This window comes from Heptranchias perlo, chromosome 3, assembly GCF_035084215.1.
Source record: "Heptranchias perlo isolate sHepPer1 chromosome 3, sHepPer1.hap1, whole genome shotgun sequence".
NCBI classification, from domain to species: Eukaryota; Metazoa; Chordata; class Chondrichthyes; order Hexanchiformes; family Hexanchidae; genus Heptranchias; species Heptranchias perlo.
Window position 1 is genome coordinate 49,254,476 of NC_090327.1, and position 14,961 is coordinate 49,269,436.

General features: G+C 40.7%; 1 protein-coding gene across 5 annotated transcripts in view; it reads right to left on the reverse strand.

The window, feature by feature from the left end:
- LOC137313599 (RNA-binding Raly-like protein) overlaps positions 1-14,961 on the reverse strand; it is a 669,041-nt gene that overhangs the window by 548,971 nt on the left and 105,109 nt on the right. Inside the window, exon 1 of one of the 5 annotated variants that reach the window (XM_067979542.1) lies at positions 3,905-3,983. The exons of the other annotated variants lie outside the window; for them this stretch is intronic. The gene's annotated coding sequence lies outside the window, so the exon portion shown is untranslated. Of the gene's footprint in view, positions 1-3,904; positions 3,984-14,961 lie in introns of those variants that run through there. 5 annotated transcript variants of the gene reach the window in all.

Consider the following 14,961-nt stretch of genomic DNA (forward strand, 5'->3'; position numbering starts at 1 on the left):
CCACCGGCAGGATTGGCTGGCTGGCTGGCATGCTAGACCAATTGTCCGTCCAACAGTTAAAATCTACCCCATGCTAAGTTGCACTGCCCACCATGCCATTCATGCAAAGCTAATGTCATGAGTTGTCCACTTATCAAGGGCTGAAACCCATGCTCATCAGTTGTCTGACAACCAACTAATGACTGTTTTACTTTGGGGAAGGGGAAGAGGTGTGTGTGTGTGTTCTTTGAAGTTGAGGTGACCCCAAGATAACATGCCGAACGACAGAAACTTGGAACCACGTTAATTCTCTAAGGCAGACTCTAATCTGATACCCAAAACAGGGAGGTCTGCTGTGTTAATGACTAACCAGCCAGCCTCGTTCATGGAACTTGAGAGGTAGACCTGCCACTAGGGAGCTAGATTCTTCCCACTCAGCTCCAAATAACCTTGCAAGCCAATCGTGGCCTTAACTTGATAAGCAATGGAAAGCTGCATGATTTTAGTTGGTCCTGGGGATCTCTAAATCTGCTAATCCACACCTGAAAAGTGGGTTGTGTGACAACAGCAGGAGAGCATGTACTTCATATTGGGCAAACAGAAACTATTTAGATGGATGGAAATTTCTCAGCAGCTTGATTTGGAGACTCAAACATGGTGATGGGTTTCCACGTGTGTCAGAAATAAAACGAATTTAAAAAAAAGCGCGTTTCCATGCTCCAGTAGGGAGCGCACTGCAGGCACACAGGCCGTGATTTTAAGTCCATTAATTTTAATGGACAGGAAATCATAGGTTGTGAGCTTGCGATTTACTGAGACACACACCGTGCGAGCATCGCTCGCTACTGGGAGCATGGAATTAGCCCTCAGGTTTCATGCCTGCCAACAGTTTGAAACGTATTGTGTGCGAACGTGAAGTAAATACCTGATGCAAACTGCCTTGTTTAACAGCGTGGAGCTGCTGCAGCAGTCCTGATTATATCGATAGTTGCAAATATTCCCTTTGTCCTTGAAGTCTGACTTTTTTTTAAAATATAGGGATGAACTGTTAACTTGGTTCAGAGAAGTCCTCAGCTTTTACATAAGAACATAAGAAATAGGAGCAGGAGTAGGCCAATCGGCCCCTCGAGCCTGCTCCGCCATTCAATAAGATCATGGCTGATCTGATCCTAACCTCAAATCTAAATTCATGTCCAATTTCCTGCCCGCTCCCCGTAACCCCTAATTCCCTTTACTTTTACCTGATATATGAGTTTCAACAGTAAACTAAGACACCCTGGGGTTGGTTTTTCTCAGCCTGCTAGTTGTGAAGGCATTCTGTTTACACAAGTTTACAACTTTGCTACAAATAACTAACAGAAGGAATTTCCCGCCCCTATTCCTTGTTCAGATCAAGGTTGCGATTGAGCTTCAACAGGTTAAACTAACCATCGGTCTCTGAACACATAGTGGGATTCACTTACCATTCTTGTGGCCTGATGCACAATATAGAAACGCCGAACACGGTGGTTCCAAGAGACCCGCAGCATTACTTGTGGATTGGGCTGGGGGTCAATGAAAACCTGCTTTTCTATTGTCTGAATAAACTGCTGAATCCAACTATGTCTTAATGACAAAGGGCGAAAGTCTGCTGTGGATCAGAGACACTACGGGGCAGGCATAGGCCTCTGTTAAATCTAATTGATAAACTCTCGAAAAATTCCAGAAACAAGACATTACAAATCAAGTGGAAGAGAAATGGGGCGCTCTGTTAGCATTTGACAAGGGTCCGTCACAAAGCAGTTTCACTAGCTACAACTGATTTCAGCATAACTGGCCCATTTGCGAGTGCTCCTTACATCGTTAAACAGTGGCTGAGCTTTTTGCAGTGTTGGTGGGGAATGTATTAGAGATAAGAAGATGGTCCTCAATGGATCTGTGAATAGGTCAACTATGTTAATTGCGCATGATAGATGCACTCTACAAGGTCCCACCATGTACGCATGTTTCATTTCTATTTTACTTCATTGTCTTTCTTCCATGTTCTCTGTAGGGACTCCTCTGGAAAAAAGTGTCAAGTTTTAAAAAAATGGATGTAGAGCACGCAAGGGATTTACATATTCTACAATGAAAATTCTTAGAATCATAGAAATGTTACAGCATGGGAGAAAGCCATTCGGCCCATCGAGTCCACGCTGGCTCTATGCATGAGCAATCCAACTAGTCTCACTCCCCCGCCCTATCCCTGTAGCCCTGCACATTTTTTCATTTCAAGTATTTATCCAGTTCCCTTTTGAAGGCCATGATTGAATCTGCCTCCACCACCCCCTCAGGCAGTGCATTCCAGATCCTAACCACTTGCTGTGTAAAAAAGCTTTTCCTCATGTCACCTTTGGTTCTTGGCCGCACATTTACCTTATCCTTTAGAATGGTCACAGCTGACGATCGATAAACTACAGTTGCTCTTTACTGTGAGTATTTTACGCTGTGAGACCTTGTTCAGATTTTAACTGACATTTGATTGTTGAACCTCACATGAGACACCCTGGGGTTGGTTTTTCCCAGCCTGCTAGTTGTAAAGGCATTCTGTATACACAAGTTTACAACTTTGCTACAAATAACTAACAGAAGAAATTGCCCTCCCCTATTCCTTGTCCAAATCGAAGTTGCGATTGAGCTTCAACAGGTTAAACTAACTATCGGTCTCTGAACACATAGCGGGATTCAGGTTACCATTCTTCCGGCCTGATGCACAATATAGAAAAGCTGAAGCATGATGTTGATAGCTTGGATTGGTGATAAATTCAACCAGGCATAAGGCGAGAATGCAATGTCATCTTTTTTGTCTGCTTCCATTGGAGAATGTCCAATAACCCAAGTTTCAAAGGATCTAATACATCTGAGAAACACTGCAAAATGTTCTGACAACTGGAAACACTGTAATGAATATCAAATTGAGGACTTCTCGGAACCAAGTTAATAGTTCATCCCTATAAAAAAGGTCAGACTTCAAGGACAAAGGGAATATTTGCAACTAGGTATAAAGTGAAATGCCCAAGAAATAGTCCAGTAAAATAAAATCTCAAAAGGTGGAACTGGTTAATTAATGTTATGAACTGTGCTATACATTTACTACTATGTGCACATATGCCTATGCATACATTATGTCAACAAGGTAAAACATCAAGGCAAGAACTAATAGACAAACATGCAGTTTTATGGTTATTGTGCATTTGTCACTGTGTGTTATGTTACTTTCAAATGCAAATTTTCTTCAAACATGGGACACTGGGTGCTACATTGGGCTGGAATGCTGTACCTTCACAGAATGCTCAGTATCAATCCAGATCAGACAGATGGGACGGGATAAAAGTTTCCTTTCTCCCTTGAAGAGTTTTAAGTGAATAAGTTGCTAGCTCAATTGCTAAATTTAAATCTGAGATAGATAGCTTTTTGGCAGCCAAAGGTATTAAGCGATATGGGCCAAAGGCAGGTATATGGAGTTGGATCACAGATCAGCCATGATCTTATCAAATGGCGGAGCAGGCACGAGGGGCTGAATGGCCTACTCCTGTTCCTATATTCCCAAGTTTGTTCAGTATAAGCCCTGATCCCATACATGAATCAACAGCATAAAATCATCCAGATTATGGCACTAATTGCACCATCTCATTTCAGACTAGCCTGATAGTGAGCTAGCATGGGTAACATGAGAAGTACAAAGCTCATCTAAGGAGTGGGTGAGAGCACATTGTAGAACCAGTTGAGAGAATGTACTGTATCTAACTCAATGGCATGTTTTGTGATTTCTGCCTTTTTCGTCATGAAAGAATCCTGGTATGATTTATATTTAAAATGTTATCTTTAATTTAAATCTAGCTTTCAGGGGATTAAAATCACTGCAGCAGCTCGAAGATGGACTAGTTGGTGAAATGTTGTTACTTACATACTATTTTGAACCAAGACGAGAGGAGTCAGTTGACTCATTGAGATCCACTGGGGGTGATTTTCATCTCACTACCACCCCTTTTTTTTAAAGCATTAACCAGTAGCTGTGGAAGTGATGAAGGAGGTCTGTGGCCTAAAGGAAAGGAGCAACACAACAGTAAAAACTATGTTGAAGATGATAGAGGTAGAAACAGGAATATGAGATAGGGGGCTGTGTTATGATACAGCAAATACCTGGGGGGGCAAAAAACCTTCCGGAAACCTTTGTGGGCTGGCCCGTACCACATGATGTAAAAAGCAAGTCCATCAATGTACCAAGCAAAGGTGACAGAAAGGAATCAAAGAATTGACAGATGGATGCATGCTATGCAACTTAAACCGTTTAATGGCTCCTACAAAATGCCGGCGCAACAATAGATTTTCTTACAGATAATCCTATCCCTGGGGGCACTGGTGGCCCAAGCAAATATTGAATGCGTGATGAAGCCACACCCCTATATTCGGAACCAGGGCAACATCCAACCACCTCAGAATGACGTCAGATACAGCTGTACCCTAAGGGCCTGCAGAATGGACTTGTAGTCATCAGAATTCATCAAGCTTTGTATAATGTGCATTATGAGATTGTACCGATAGTTACAGTTGATAGCCCTTTGGACATAGTTATTAGTCAATGTAACCCAATGTACAAACATTTTTATTCTGCTGTGATTCTGGAAATTGTGCATGAATTTAATTGAAGAAATGCAGGTAGAGATTTAGATGAACCATGGCTTCCAACCTTTACTGAGAACAGGAATGGAAAACAAAATAAGAGAGGCTTAGGAGATTGGTTAGGTATAGGAGTTACAGCAGCCTGGGACCGAGTAGACATTGAATCATTATGGGAGCATGTTGAGGCAATACAGAAACAGCTGAAAGAGCTGCTGAAAGGTATGAACACAAAGTGGTGACCTTAAAAGCAAAGGACTAAAAACTGTGTTATCAGTGGAGGAAATAGTAGATGCTACGTACAAAATGAAGGACAAAAATCAATGAAATGATCAATCTGACTAATACAGCACATCAGGACCAGAAGATATCTAAAGCAATTATGTGTGCTATATATGGAGGGCTTTTTTATCAAATCAAATCCAAAAAGGGTTAAATGATATAGAAAACAATAAGCTGCCTAGTTTTGTGAAGAAAGCCATTTAATCAGTTGGCATCCGGGAAGTAAAATTCAGGATTGCTTTAAAGTAAGGTGCTACAGTTCAGTTTATCACAAGAAAACCGTGAAACCAATCCGAGATACCAATACCTATTGTGGTGACAACACCACAATTGGAGCAACATAAACTTATAGAAGTTTTCACGGTTGAGACAATAGGAGTGATCCAGTCTGGTTACCAAAGGTGCTGAAGGAATGTGTGAATTATCCAAGAATTCTAGTGGGGGGAGAAGAGGGAGTCTGGATGTTGTTCCAGGAAAGGCGGAGTTGCTGTGATATGTTGCAAAACCCATTACCAGCTTGTGCTTCACTCTAGATGATGAATCTCCCAATTGCACTATTCAAGTGACCAGCTAGCTTGAAGCAAGAATGAACTTTGCATATCTGGAATTTTTTTTTATTATTCGTTCATGGGATGTGGGGGTCGCTGGTGAGGCCAGCATTTATTGCCCATCCCTAATTGCCCTTGAGAAGGTGGTGGTGAGCCGCCTTATTGAACTGCTGCAGTCCATGTGGTGAAGGTGCTCCCACAGTGCTGTTAGGAAGGGAGTTCCAGGATTTTGACCCAGCAATGATGAAGGAACGGTGGTATATTTCCAAGTCGGGACGGTGTGTGACTTGGAGGGGAACATGCAGGTGGTGTTGTTCCCATGTGCCTGCTGCTCTTATCCTTCTAGGTGGTAGAGGTCGTGGGTTTGGGAGGTGCTGTCGAAGCCTTGGCGAGTTGCTGCAGTGCATCCTGTGGATGGTACACACTGCAGCCACAGTGCGCCGGTGGTGAAGGGAGTGAATGTTTAGGCTGGTGGATGGGGTACCAATCAAGCGGAATGAGGGGAATACTGTGCGACTTCTACAGCATTGGAGTACAAGCATAGCACTGCCACCTGCCATCTTCCAGACTTTGCAGTATGCCTTACCCAAACAGGGATAACACAATTTGGAAACAAAATTTTGATACCAATGCGGATGCATCATATCATTGAAGTTCAGGTGAATATAACCCTCCAGGCAGGGGTGTTACGGTCAGTGATGAGGTTTGGACATCCGATCCTAACCCTGTCTGTAAATTTATGGTCTGTTTTGCAAAAGTCTAGTATATCTCACAAACACTTAGTATACACGCAACGACAAAATGACAGAATAGAGAAAAGTAGAAGTGTTAGGAAATGAGTGGTGGGAAGTAGTATAGAACATCAGACTGCATCCCTGGATGCAGATTATGTCAATTTTGTTGTCATCGCACAGGGGATCCTGTTGCTTATAATTATCTGTGTAGTTAGCTTAGCCCTAAGGAAGGCAAGGCTGAGAAAGAACACATTGGATGTGATTTCTCTCATGAATGGGAATCGGCAGGGTATATGGAGTGGAACCGTCAAGGCAATGAGGACCCGAGAACAGAGAGATAGTTGAATGTGTAACCCCAGAAAAGATATTTCCCAGAGTTCCAGGGAGGGGATGTAATATAATAGGTTTTCAGCTTGAGACAGTAAAGAGCATCATATGTTAATTAGTATAGGGAGATACAGTGAACGCATGAAAAGAGAGTGCGTAAGTGTGCAGACAAGCTCAGGCCTAGTAGAAATGTACTGGGATAAGCTCAAGCAGGACAGTAAGAAAAATAAGATGCAGCCACCTTGAGAAGAGTTAAGAGCTGATGTCTCATGTCTAACAGTTTAAGTCAGTTTCAGACTAAGGGATAGCACATGGTGCTAGGGTTACATGATATCTTATGACCAAAAGTAGTTGTGTTATAGGAAAATTATAAATGTTGAATGCAATGTACCTACAGGAGATTCTTCTGATCAAGAACTGGCATGGATTAGTGATGCTCTTGATCCCTGATGGGTATCCTACTATGTAGATGTATTTGCTTGCTTGTAATGACTTATACACTCAATAAGTCTTGAAAGTTAACTTGTCTCTGGAGTCCGAACCTTTCTTAGGACTGGACTGGAAGCCTTATATAGTATCAGTCCAACAGCAATGAGATGAACATTTTTAAAAAACTCAGCGCTGACTTGTCGCCAGAGACCCATCCAATGCAATTTTTGAGTGGGTCTCAATTTAAGCAGCTGGTGCTTCAATGCAAAACAAACGGGAGCCTCATTAATATATTTAAATCAGGGTTCAATTAAGTATTTAGACCCCAATGCCATTTTGATCTTCCACTGGGCAGGGAATGCACTATGAGCGTTCCACCCAGTGTAGAATGGCCAATCCAGGCATCCTTAAAATTGGGAGGCATGTATAATGCTCAGCTGATCTACTACTGTCCGTTTTGTGCCCTCTCCGAAGTTGAATTTTATCCCCACTTTCTCCAGCAAGAGTCAATGCGCAATTTTCAGACGATCCTGGCTGATGTTTCCTCTTCCTAGCCCCCTTAGTGCACCGGCTGAGATCAGATAAAGCAGTAAAGGCCTGGAATCAAATCTAGGACCTTCCTTGCCTGAATGGCTCAGTAACACTTAGCTGCTGACCCTGTAGGAGAACCCATCATGACTTTTTGTCCAACATGAAGAGATGTAGGGATTAATTTACTCGGTAATGAGTCTACAGGCATGAGGTGCCTCTGCACCAAGAGCAAAGGCTGCTAAGATCCTGAGCAGGGATACTAAATCCTGTTGGAATTGATAAGAAATATACTTCTGATTTAGGAGATAGACAAGCAATAGTACCACATCCCGTGGTAAACTGAGAATTTCAGTTGCAGCAAGGAAGGCACAGTTAGGTGTATGGGTAATTTAAAAATTAAGACTGATCCACACTTTGAGAAAGTGATGATCCAAGAATACTTTGCTCCTAAATTCTTTTCATCTGTTATCCTGGTAATTTTGAAGACCGAAAATCAATGTGTCTTCCTTTCGGCTAATCACATGAAAGATGCGATAAATTGGGCACTGAGCGCCTAGTAATTGACATTTTCTGGCTGAGGCTGTCAGCCTAGTAGAATATTTTCTTTACTTATGATTGGGTTGCTGGATTGCTATGCTACAAAATATTTCATTACTACAGTGCTATTGTTAGTGGAGAAAACTGTGACCTATGCAGAGCTGTCAAATTCCAGAAATGAATTTTACTGAGATTAGGAGGGCAAGGTAAAGCAAACACTGACTCTAGTCCTCAGTGCAGAGGTGCCTTATGAATGTATTCCAACCTTTAGGGTCACTACTGCCAGTTAATTTCTCTCCAAAGATTTTCATGCTGATTTGCACTGAGAAAGTGGAGGACTCGAGTTCTGCTTCCTCAAAATTATGAAATTTAGGTGCTAAAATAATTGATTACATGCTCATGTAAGATTATCTGTACAGTGAAATTGCTGATTACACATTTCTTGAAGACTGCGCAATAAATAGTTATAAAATAATGCAATGTGTCTATGTACAAAATATCCTACAATTAATGGATTTTTAGTAATACCAGAACTGCACATTGAGACCCCATGAAAACAGCTCAAAAGCCAACTCAAAATAATAATTAAAACTCTATGGTCCAAGGGGAATTCACGTTTGAGGACTTTGGGTGAGCTAGTTAATTTGCAACCACTTACTGCCAGCCAGCACATAAGATTTAGAGCCTAATAGAACAGCACAGAAAATTGGACTGGTTTCCAAGTGTCTATATAAGACTTCCCTTAATCTGACATCATTATCATTTCCGCGTGAAAGGTTGCTCCGCTAAAACCATAGTGCATGACACATTAATGGCAAAATATAAGCATCTCGTCACATAGCTTTACAAAAAGTAAAATTCAATTCAGGAAACACTGCCATATTGCTGACACACACAAAACAGAATGAATTCCAAATCAAAAATCTTCCTCTCATCTCCCCTTTAAATTCACTAGAATTGATTTTTTTGGCTCAGTAGTAGTACTCTCGCCAGAAGGTTATGAGTTCAAGTCTCACACCAGAGACTTGAGCACATAATCCAAGCTGACACTTCAGTGCAGTATTGATGGACTGCTGCAATGTCAGAGGTGACTTCTTTTGGATGGGACATTAAACTGAGGCCCCGCTTTTGCTATATTTCTTCCCTTTAGACGTCATAAATGTTGTACTCCATTTTTGTCTTCCTTTGTCTAGTTCAGCCATGCACAACAGTCTGCTTAAATAACAATGGCCCAGGTCAGCAGGGCTGGAGTATATTTGGTTGTATGGTTGTCACTGCTAAACAATAATCCATGTATAATTGTCAGCAGTAGGGCACATTAATGCTAGAACTCCCCATGGTATGGCCCAAATGATTTTCCTGACCTCCACCGATGACCCGGTGAGACAGACTAGGCAAGAGATTGTTTTCTTTGCAGAAGGTAGAACTTTACATCATTTCTCTGCGACCATAAAGTGGCATGGCTCAAATAAATAGAGCTGTTCAGACTGTGGCAAACATGGAGTCTGGCCTGTTTACCATAAGCTGGGACTATGATTTGACTTCACATGCAATTGTATAATTTATGGTGCCAGTGGGTTGGGGGTGCAGGGTTAGGGGTTCTGATCATCCCCTAGGAACTTTAAAAAAGAATGTTGAGACAAAAATTGTAGGGCTTCTCTATTGTGCTGGATAAATAATCACACTAGATTACTCTGAAATTGATTATATATTGTTGAAACCACCTTTTAAATTTTAAATCCCGCGGCCCTTGCCAACAATGGTTATCAGGGACACCCAGGCAACCCCTGCACCCAGCAATGCTAGAACACAGATAATGGGAAATATGTCACATGACATCATAATACTTGCATCCTGACTTTAACCGGATTTCTAAAGGGTGTAAAAAAGAGGTAGGGAGCCGGTGTGACCTGAGGAAATTTGGCTCCACGTAATTTTCTTATTCATACTTGCTCATGATTTTCCTTTGTGCAAAATACCTAATTTGATTAACATATCTATTTTCTAATCTGTTCAATTTAGCTAGCATAAATGTGATTATCTTAAATATCTTGATACAGTAAATATAAGACTGCATTTTATAAATTAGAATTATTTAGGTACTCTAGTCTTGGACATATACAAAGTTTTACAAAATCAGTTACATGCTTAAGAATGGATTTGCCTCTAGATATAGGATTTGATTCTGAAATCCAAGGAATTGGTGAAGTCTCTCTCCAATTGATTCTAATACAGTAATTTACTTCAACGTTATACTGCATTAACCTATCCTCAGACTGTTAAATCTGAATTCAGCCTCTTGTGTTTTTAATTTACCAGATCAATTGGAATACATAGCACTTGTTAAGTGATTTTAAGAAAGTCACTGGATAGCCACCGAACCATTACTAATTAGCCTGTGCAATTAATTACATGCAAACGATCTACTCGTTTCTCTCATTAGGTACAAGCACTTTCTAATTACAAAGGAATTTAAATGTAACAGCCATGTATTAATTCCACAAGACAGCAAATATATGACAAATCCCTGTTTAACAATATTCTCTGGAAACACCAGTAATGACCAAGATCAAAACAAAGTCCCAGCCCACAAGTTCTTTTTAACAATGACATGAGATAACAGTTTTCCATAATTCACAGTGATTAAATTGCAAATGGTTACAAATTTATGAATAAAGCCCTTGGAATTACACTGGGCAATAACAGCATCTGGACACTTAATACATTTGAAAGAAATAGGTTGAGGTCTCTACTAAAATAGCAAACAATATACTTGCAGAGGTAATGTATAAACACATTAGGAATTTGTTACCACAAAATGTAAATTTAGTGCCACAATTGAGTACGAACAAAAATAGCATTCATTAGGCGCCTGGTTTCTCATGTTGCATCTGGAAGGAGGACTTCTCATGGTTATAAATTAGTTTTACAAGGACCAGTCATGCAATAGAGCTTCAAGATGGAATAATAGGCTGCAAGTTTGTGGCGTCAGTTGCGCGCATGGTGAGGTGTTCATCTCAGCTGTGACGTCATGACACGGTGCCTAGCAGCGTTACCACAAGTCGGCTTTTGTGGGCCTCCTGGTAGACACCCAGATGCCCCCTCAGTCACAAAAGATGTGTTTTCAAGGAGACTGGGGGAAGGGAGGAGGAACAAAACAGCATTACTGTACCAAAGTACACTTTTGATTACAATAACTGATATTATTGAAATACAGATGTTGCAGTTTTATTGCAGGTTTAATTTTGCTGCAAAAATGCAACTCGAATCTTCGAAAGGCCTAACAAAACCAGTTGTGTGGTGGAGTATCAAAGAAAGACACAATAGCCTTGCATTTATTTGCCATAGAACAACGCCAAAAGCACTTCACAGTGACGTAATCAAAAAATGGACGGTGAGTCAAAGATATAAGGAAGGTGTGACCATAAGCTTGGTCAAACAGGTGGATTTTAAGGAGGGTCTTAAAGGAGGAGAAAGTGGTGGAGAGGTCAAGAGGTTTATAGAGGGAATTCCAGAGCATGGAGCCAAGGCGACTGAAGGCACAGCCGCCAATGGAGGAGTGAATGGCAGGGTTGATGCACAAGAGGCCAGAGTCAGAAGAACAGTGCTCGGGGGAGATATGCAGGGTTGGAGGAAGTTTCAGAGAGGAAAGGGCAAAGCCATGAAGTGATTTAAACACAAGCATAAGAATTTTAAATTGGAGGTGTTGGGGGATCAGGAGCCAACACCTCCAATCAGCAAGAACAGTCACGATGGGTGAGCAAGACCCCAACATCAATAGGATCCCGACTGGATTTTAACCTGGGCCTGAGCGGGGAAGCTGCCATGGCATTCCCTTCAGGTGAAGGTAGGTCAGTTGCTGTTAGGAAGATGAAGGAGTCCTCAAAGGTAAGTCAAAATCTTTCCTTTATGGGGCCAGGAGAAGCAGGAGTGCTCATCTAGGCTCCACAAAGTCATGACTTCCCCCGCCCCAGATGCAGCAGACCACGATTTCGATAAAACTTTTTACCCACAAGGCGAGAAACATTTCGATTATAATCTGTTTAATTCTTAGAACAGAAATATATCTCGAGTGAGATCCTTAATGCTGTGAAATATACCTGTCTACGATAACAGCTATTCAGAGTCAGAACTGGGACTTTTTTCAATTACAGAAAATGAGCATCACGGACAGTCATAAAGTCACTAGGATCATCCAAATTGTTACAAGAAATCCATTCATTGTCATATAACTCAGTGTTAAAGTAGCTGTATAATTTTTTTTTTACATGATTTCTTTGGTCATGTTACACTTTCCCCTGCTGGTATATGGATACCTAATGGTGATTGGATTGTCTGATGATACACGATTTTCACAATGCTAATCAGACGGTTCATTTCCAACTGTGGGATTTTGCTACATTTCCACATTTTTTTCATTTCAGATCATCAAAATGACTCATTCAGTGAGCAAACTCCAATTAATGAAAGGGCTGCTGCTCCGAACAGTTCAATTTTCAGGCAGTGTAATATAATATAAACTCAAGATTAAAAAATTACTGGTTAACCTTTGTAGATACAGGAAAGTAATAGCAATCCTGAAATTTACCACTCTGACAGACACCACACATGACACGCATACTAGATCAAGGCCATGAATTCCCATCACCAGCATTCAGCCAGGGCCCCATCAGCTGCTTTTCTCTTCAAAAAGGAACAGAAGATCCAAGGACTAACTCACCACCTCTGACTGTGCTCAACATGCAGAATGGACTAATAAAATAATTTGATGTTAGGTTAAACTGAAAAGGCATGAAAAATGGTAGACTTAAGAAAATCCATGGATGATGAAAATATGAAGTAATATCAGAATGTTGGAAATAAACAGCAAGTCGATCAGCATCTGAGAGAAAGATAGGTTCATACTCAGTGTGTGACCCTCCGTTACATCTCAATTGTTAACCTGTCTTTCTCTCTCGGATGTGGATTGACTTGCTGTGTACTTACAGCATTTGAAGTATTTCTGTTTGCTGCCCCCTCAATTAACTTACACATTGAATGATTTTTTGCTTGGCTTTGATGAGTATTTTGTTCCAGGAGGTACAGTAATTACGATGCAGCTTTGCCACTCAGCATCGCTCAAAAAAGACAACTGTGCCCTCCCAACAGCTTGCCTGCCGTTACCAGCGCTGCAAACAAACAGTATGTCATAACAGAACACACGGCATACGCAAAGAGGTCGATTTTTTTCTGTGTAGATAAAGGAGATCAATTTTTTTTTAAAATGAGTGTTTGGTTTATACAATATCTGAAGTTCAGTAGATAGTTGGGCTCTCATTATTCGGAGAAACAAACTAACGGGTTACTCTGGGCGATCCACGTCATTTGTATCTCAGCAAAATAAAAGTTTCATTTGTTCAAAAAGCCCATTTGAGAATTCTGCTCAGACAGCACAAACTCCAAAAGGTTTTAAATTAAATTTATTTTTCTAATAAACAGTACAACGGTGTCTTCTGACTGGATGACCACAACAATCTTGATGATTATCGCTCCATTCTCTATGGATTTACCCAACATGTATTCTGAAATAGATTACTACACTCAATATTGTTTCTGTTTCTTAAGCAAAGGGAAGATTCTGAACAAAGCACAATGAGATCTTTCCGTGAGTTACAGTCCCAAACTGCTATGCAGTGTAATAACATTTTTAATAACACATTCCATTATTTTTTGGTGCAGAGTACATGGTTGTTTATGTGTGTGAAAAAATGAAAAAAAAACAGGTTGACTGGTCAGATCGGTTTGTTTTGCGATTATGATAAATTCATTGAGAAGGCTGAAGCTACTTTGGGTGCATTTAAACTGCAGCTTCAATGTCATTCTGAACTATGGTTGCAGTATAGATCAGAGTCATGGCCTAGAAAGAAGTAATCAGAAACTTGCTGGAGAAGATTTGGGTTTGACACCACCTGGAGAAGTGTGTCAAACTGGGCTTAATAAGTGATCAGAGTGTCCCTTGGAGCTCCTGAACACTTTCCAAAACTACTTGAAGTCCAGACATTCCTGCCCTTGTCATCAAAACATTTAACATTTAACTGCTGGGATAGGCACTCCGTGCAAGTTTGTAACTCGCATGTCAGATTTCTCTCCTGGGCATCTGTCACAGTAAAGTGATGCTCATTTATATCAATTTGTCAACAGCAGTGCCGTATCACCATTTACTGTGTTGCATGCAAACCGCAGTAATCTGGTTTGCAAATCACAACGTAAGCACCCTGGACTCTTTGCAAAGTGAATTCTAGCAGACTTGGAACAACTGACAGTCTGTAGAATCTGCTTGGGGAAGAACCAGGTGAAACAGGAATCTTCCCAGATCCATCCGCACCAGAATGGAGAGTGCTCGCTTTACACAGAGTTCTTTTAAGTTTTACAGTTTTTAATTGTTACAGTTAAGCAAGGAAGGAAAATTATTGTGCAAGTTCTCGAAAGTCAATAGTATCAGCACCAAATTCCTTTTTCTCCAAATGTTATAGTCCAAAGATTAATACCAATACAGTGAAAACTGAAGAGTTGGGAGCAGATGTTTCAACAAATTGTGGCATTCTCCAGTACACTTAAATCACAAAACCTTCCAGACTGAAAAGGATTAAAGAGTCCTGCTCATAAAACAAAGAAAGCATCAAATTAGCCATTAAAGCCACTAACAATCCCCGTGAACACAACAGGACCTGGGAATTCCCATCCAAGTCAAGAATAAAGGCAGCAAAATAAGCCTTTTAACAAGGAGGTAGTCAATTCCTTTACAACAGAATGTGCTACAACTAGCATTGAAAGGGTGTATCCAATCTTTAGTCAAGAGCAGAGAAAAATTGCCACCTTTGTCATTGTCATCAGATATATAATGAAAAACCAGACTTAATAATTTTGAATGTATTTGGAAAGTGACAATGACATCTGAAGTATGATATGGATCTACA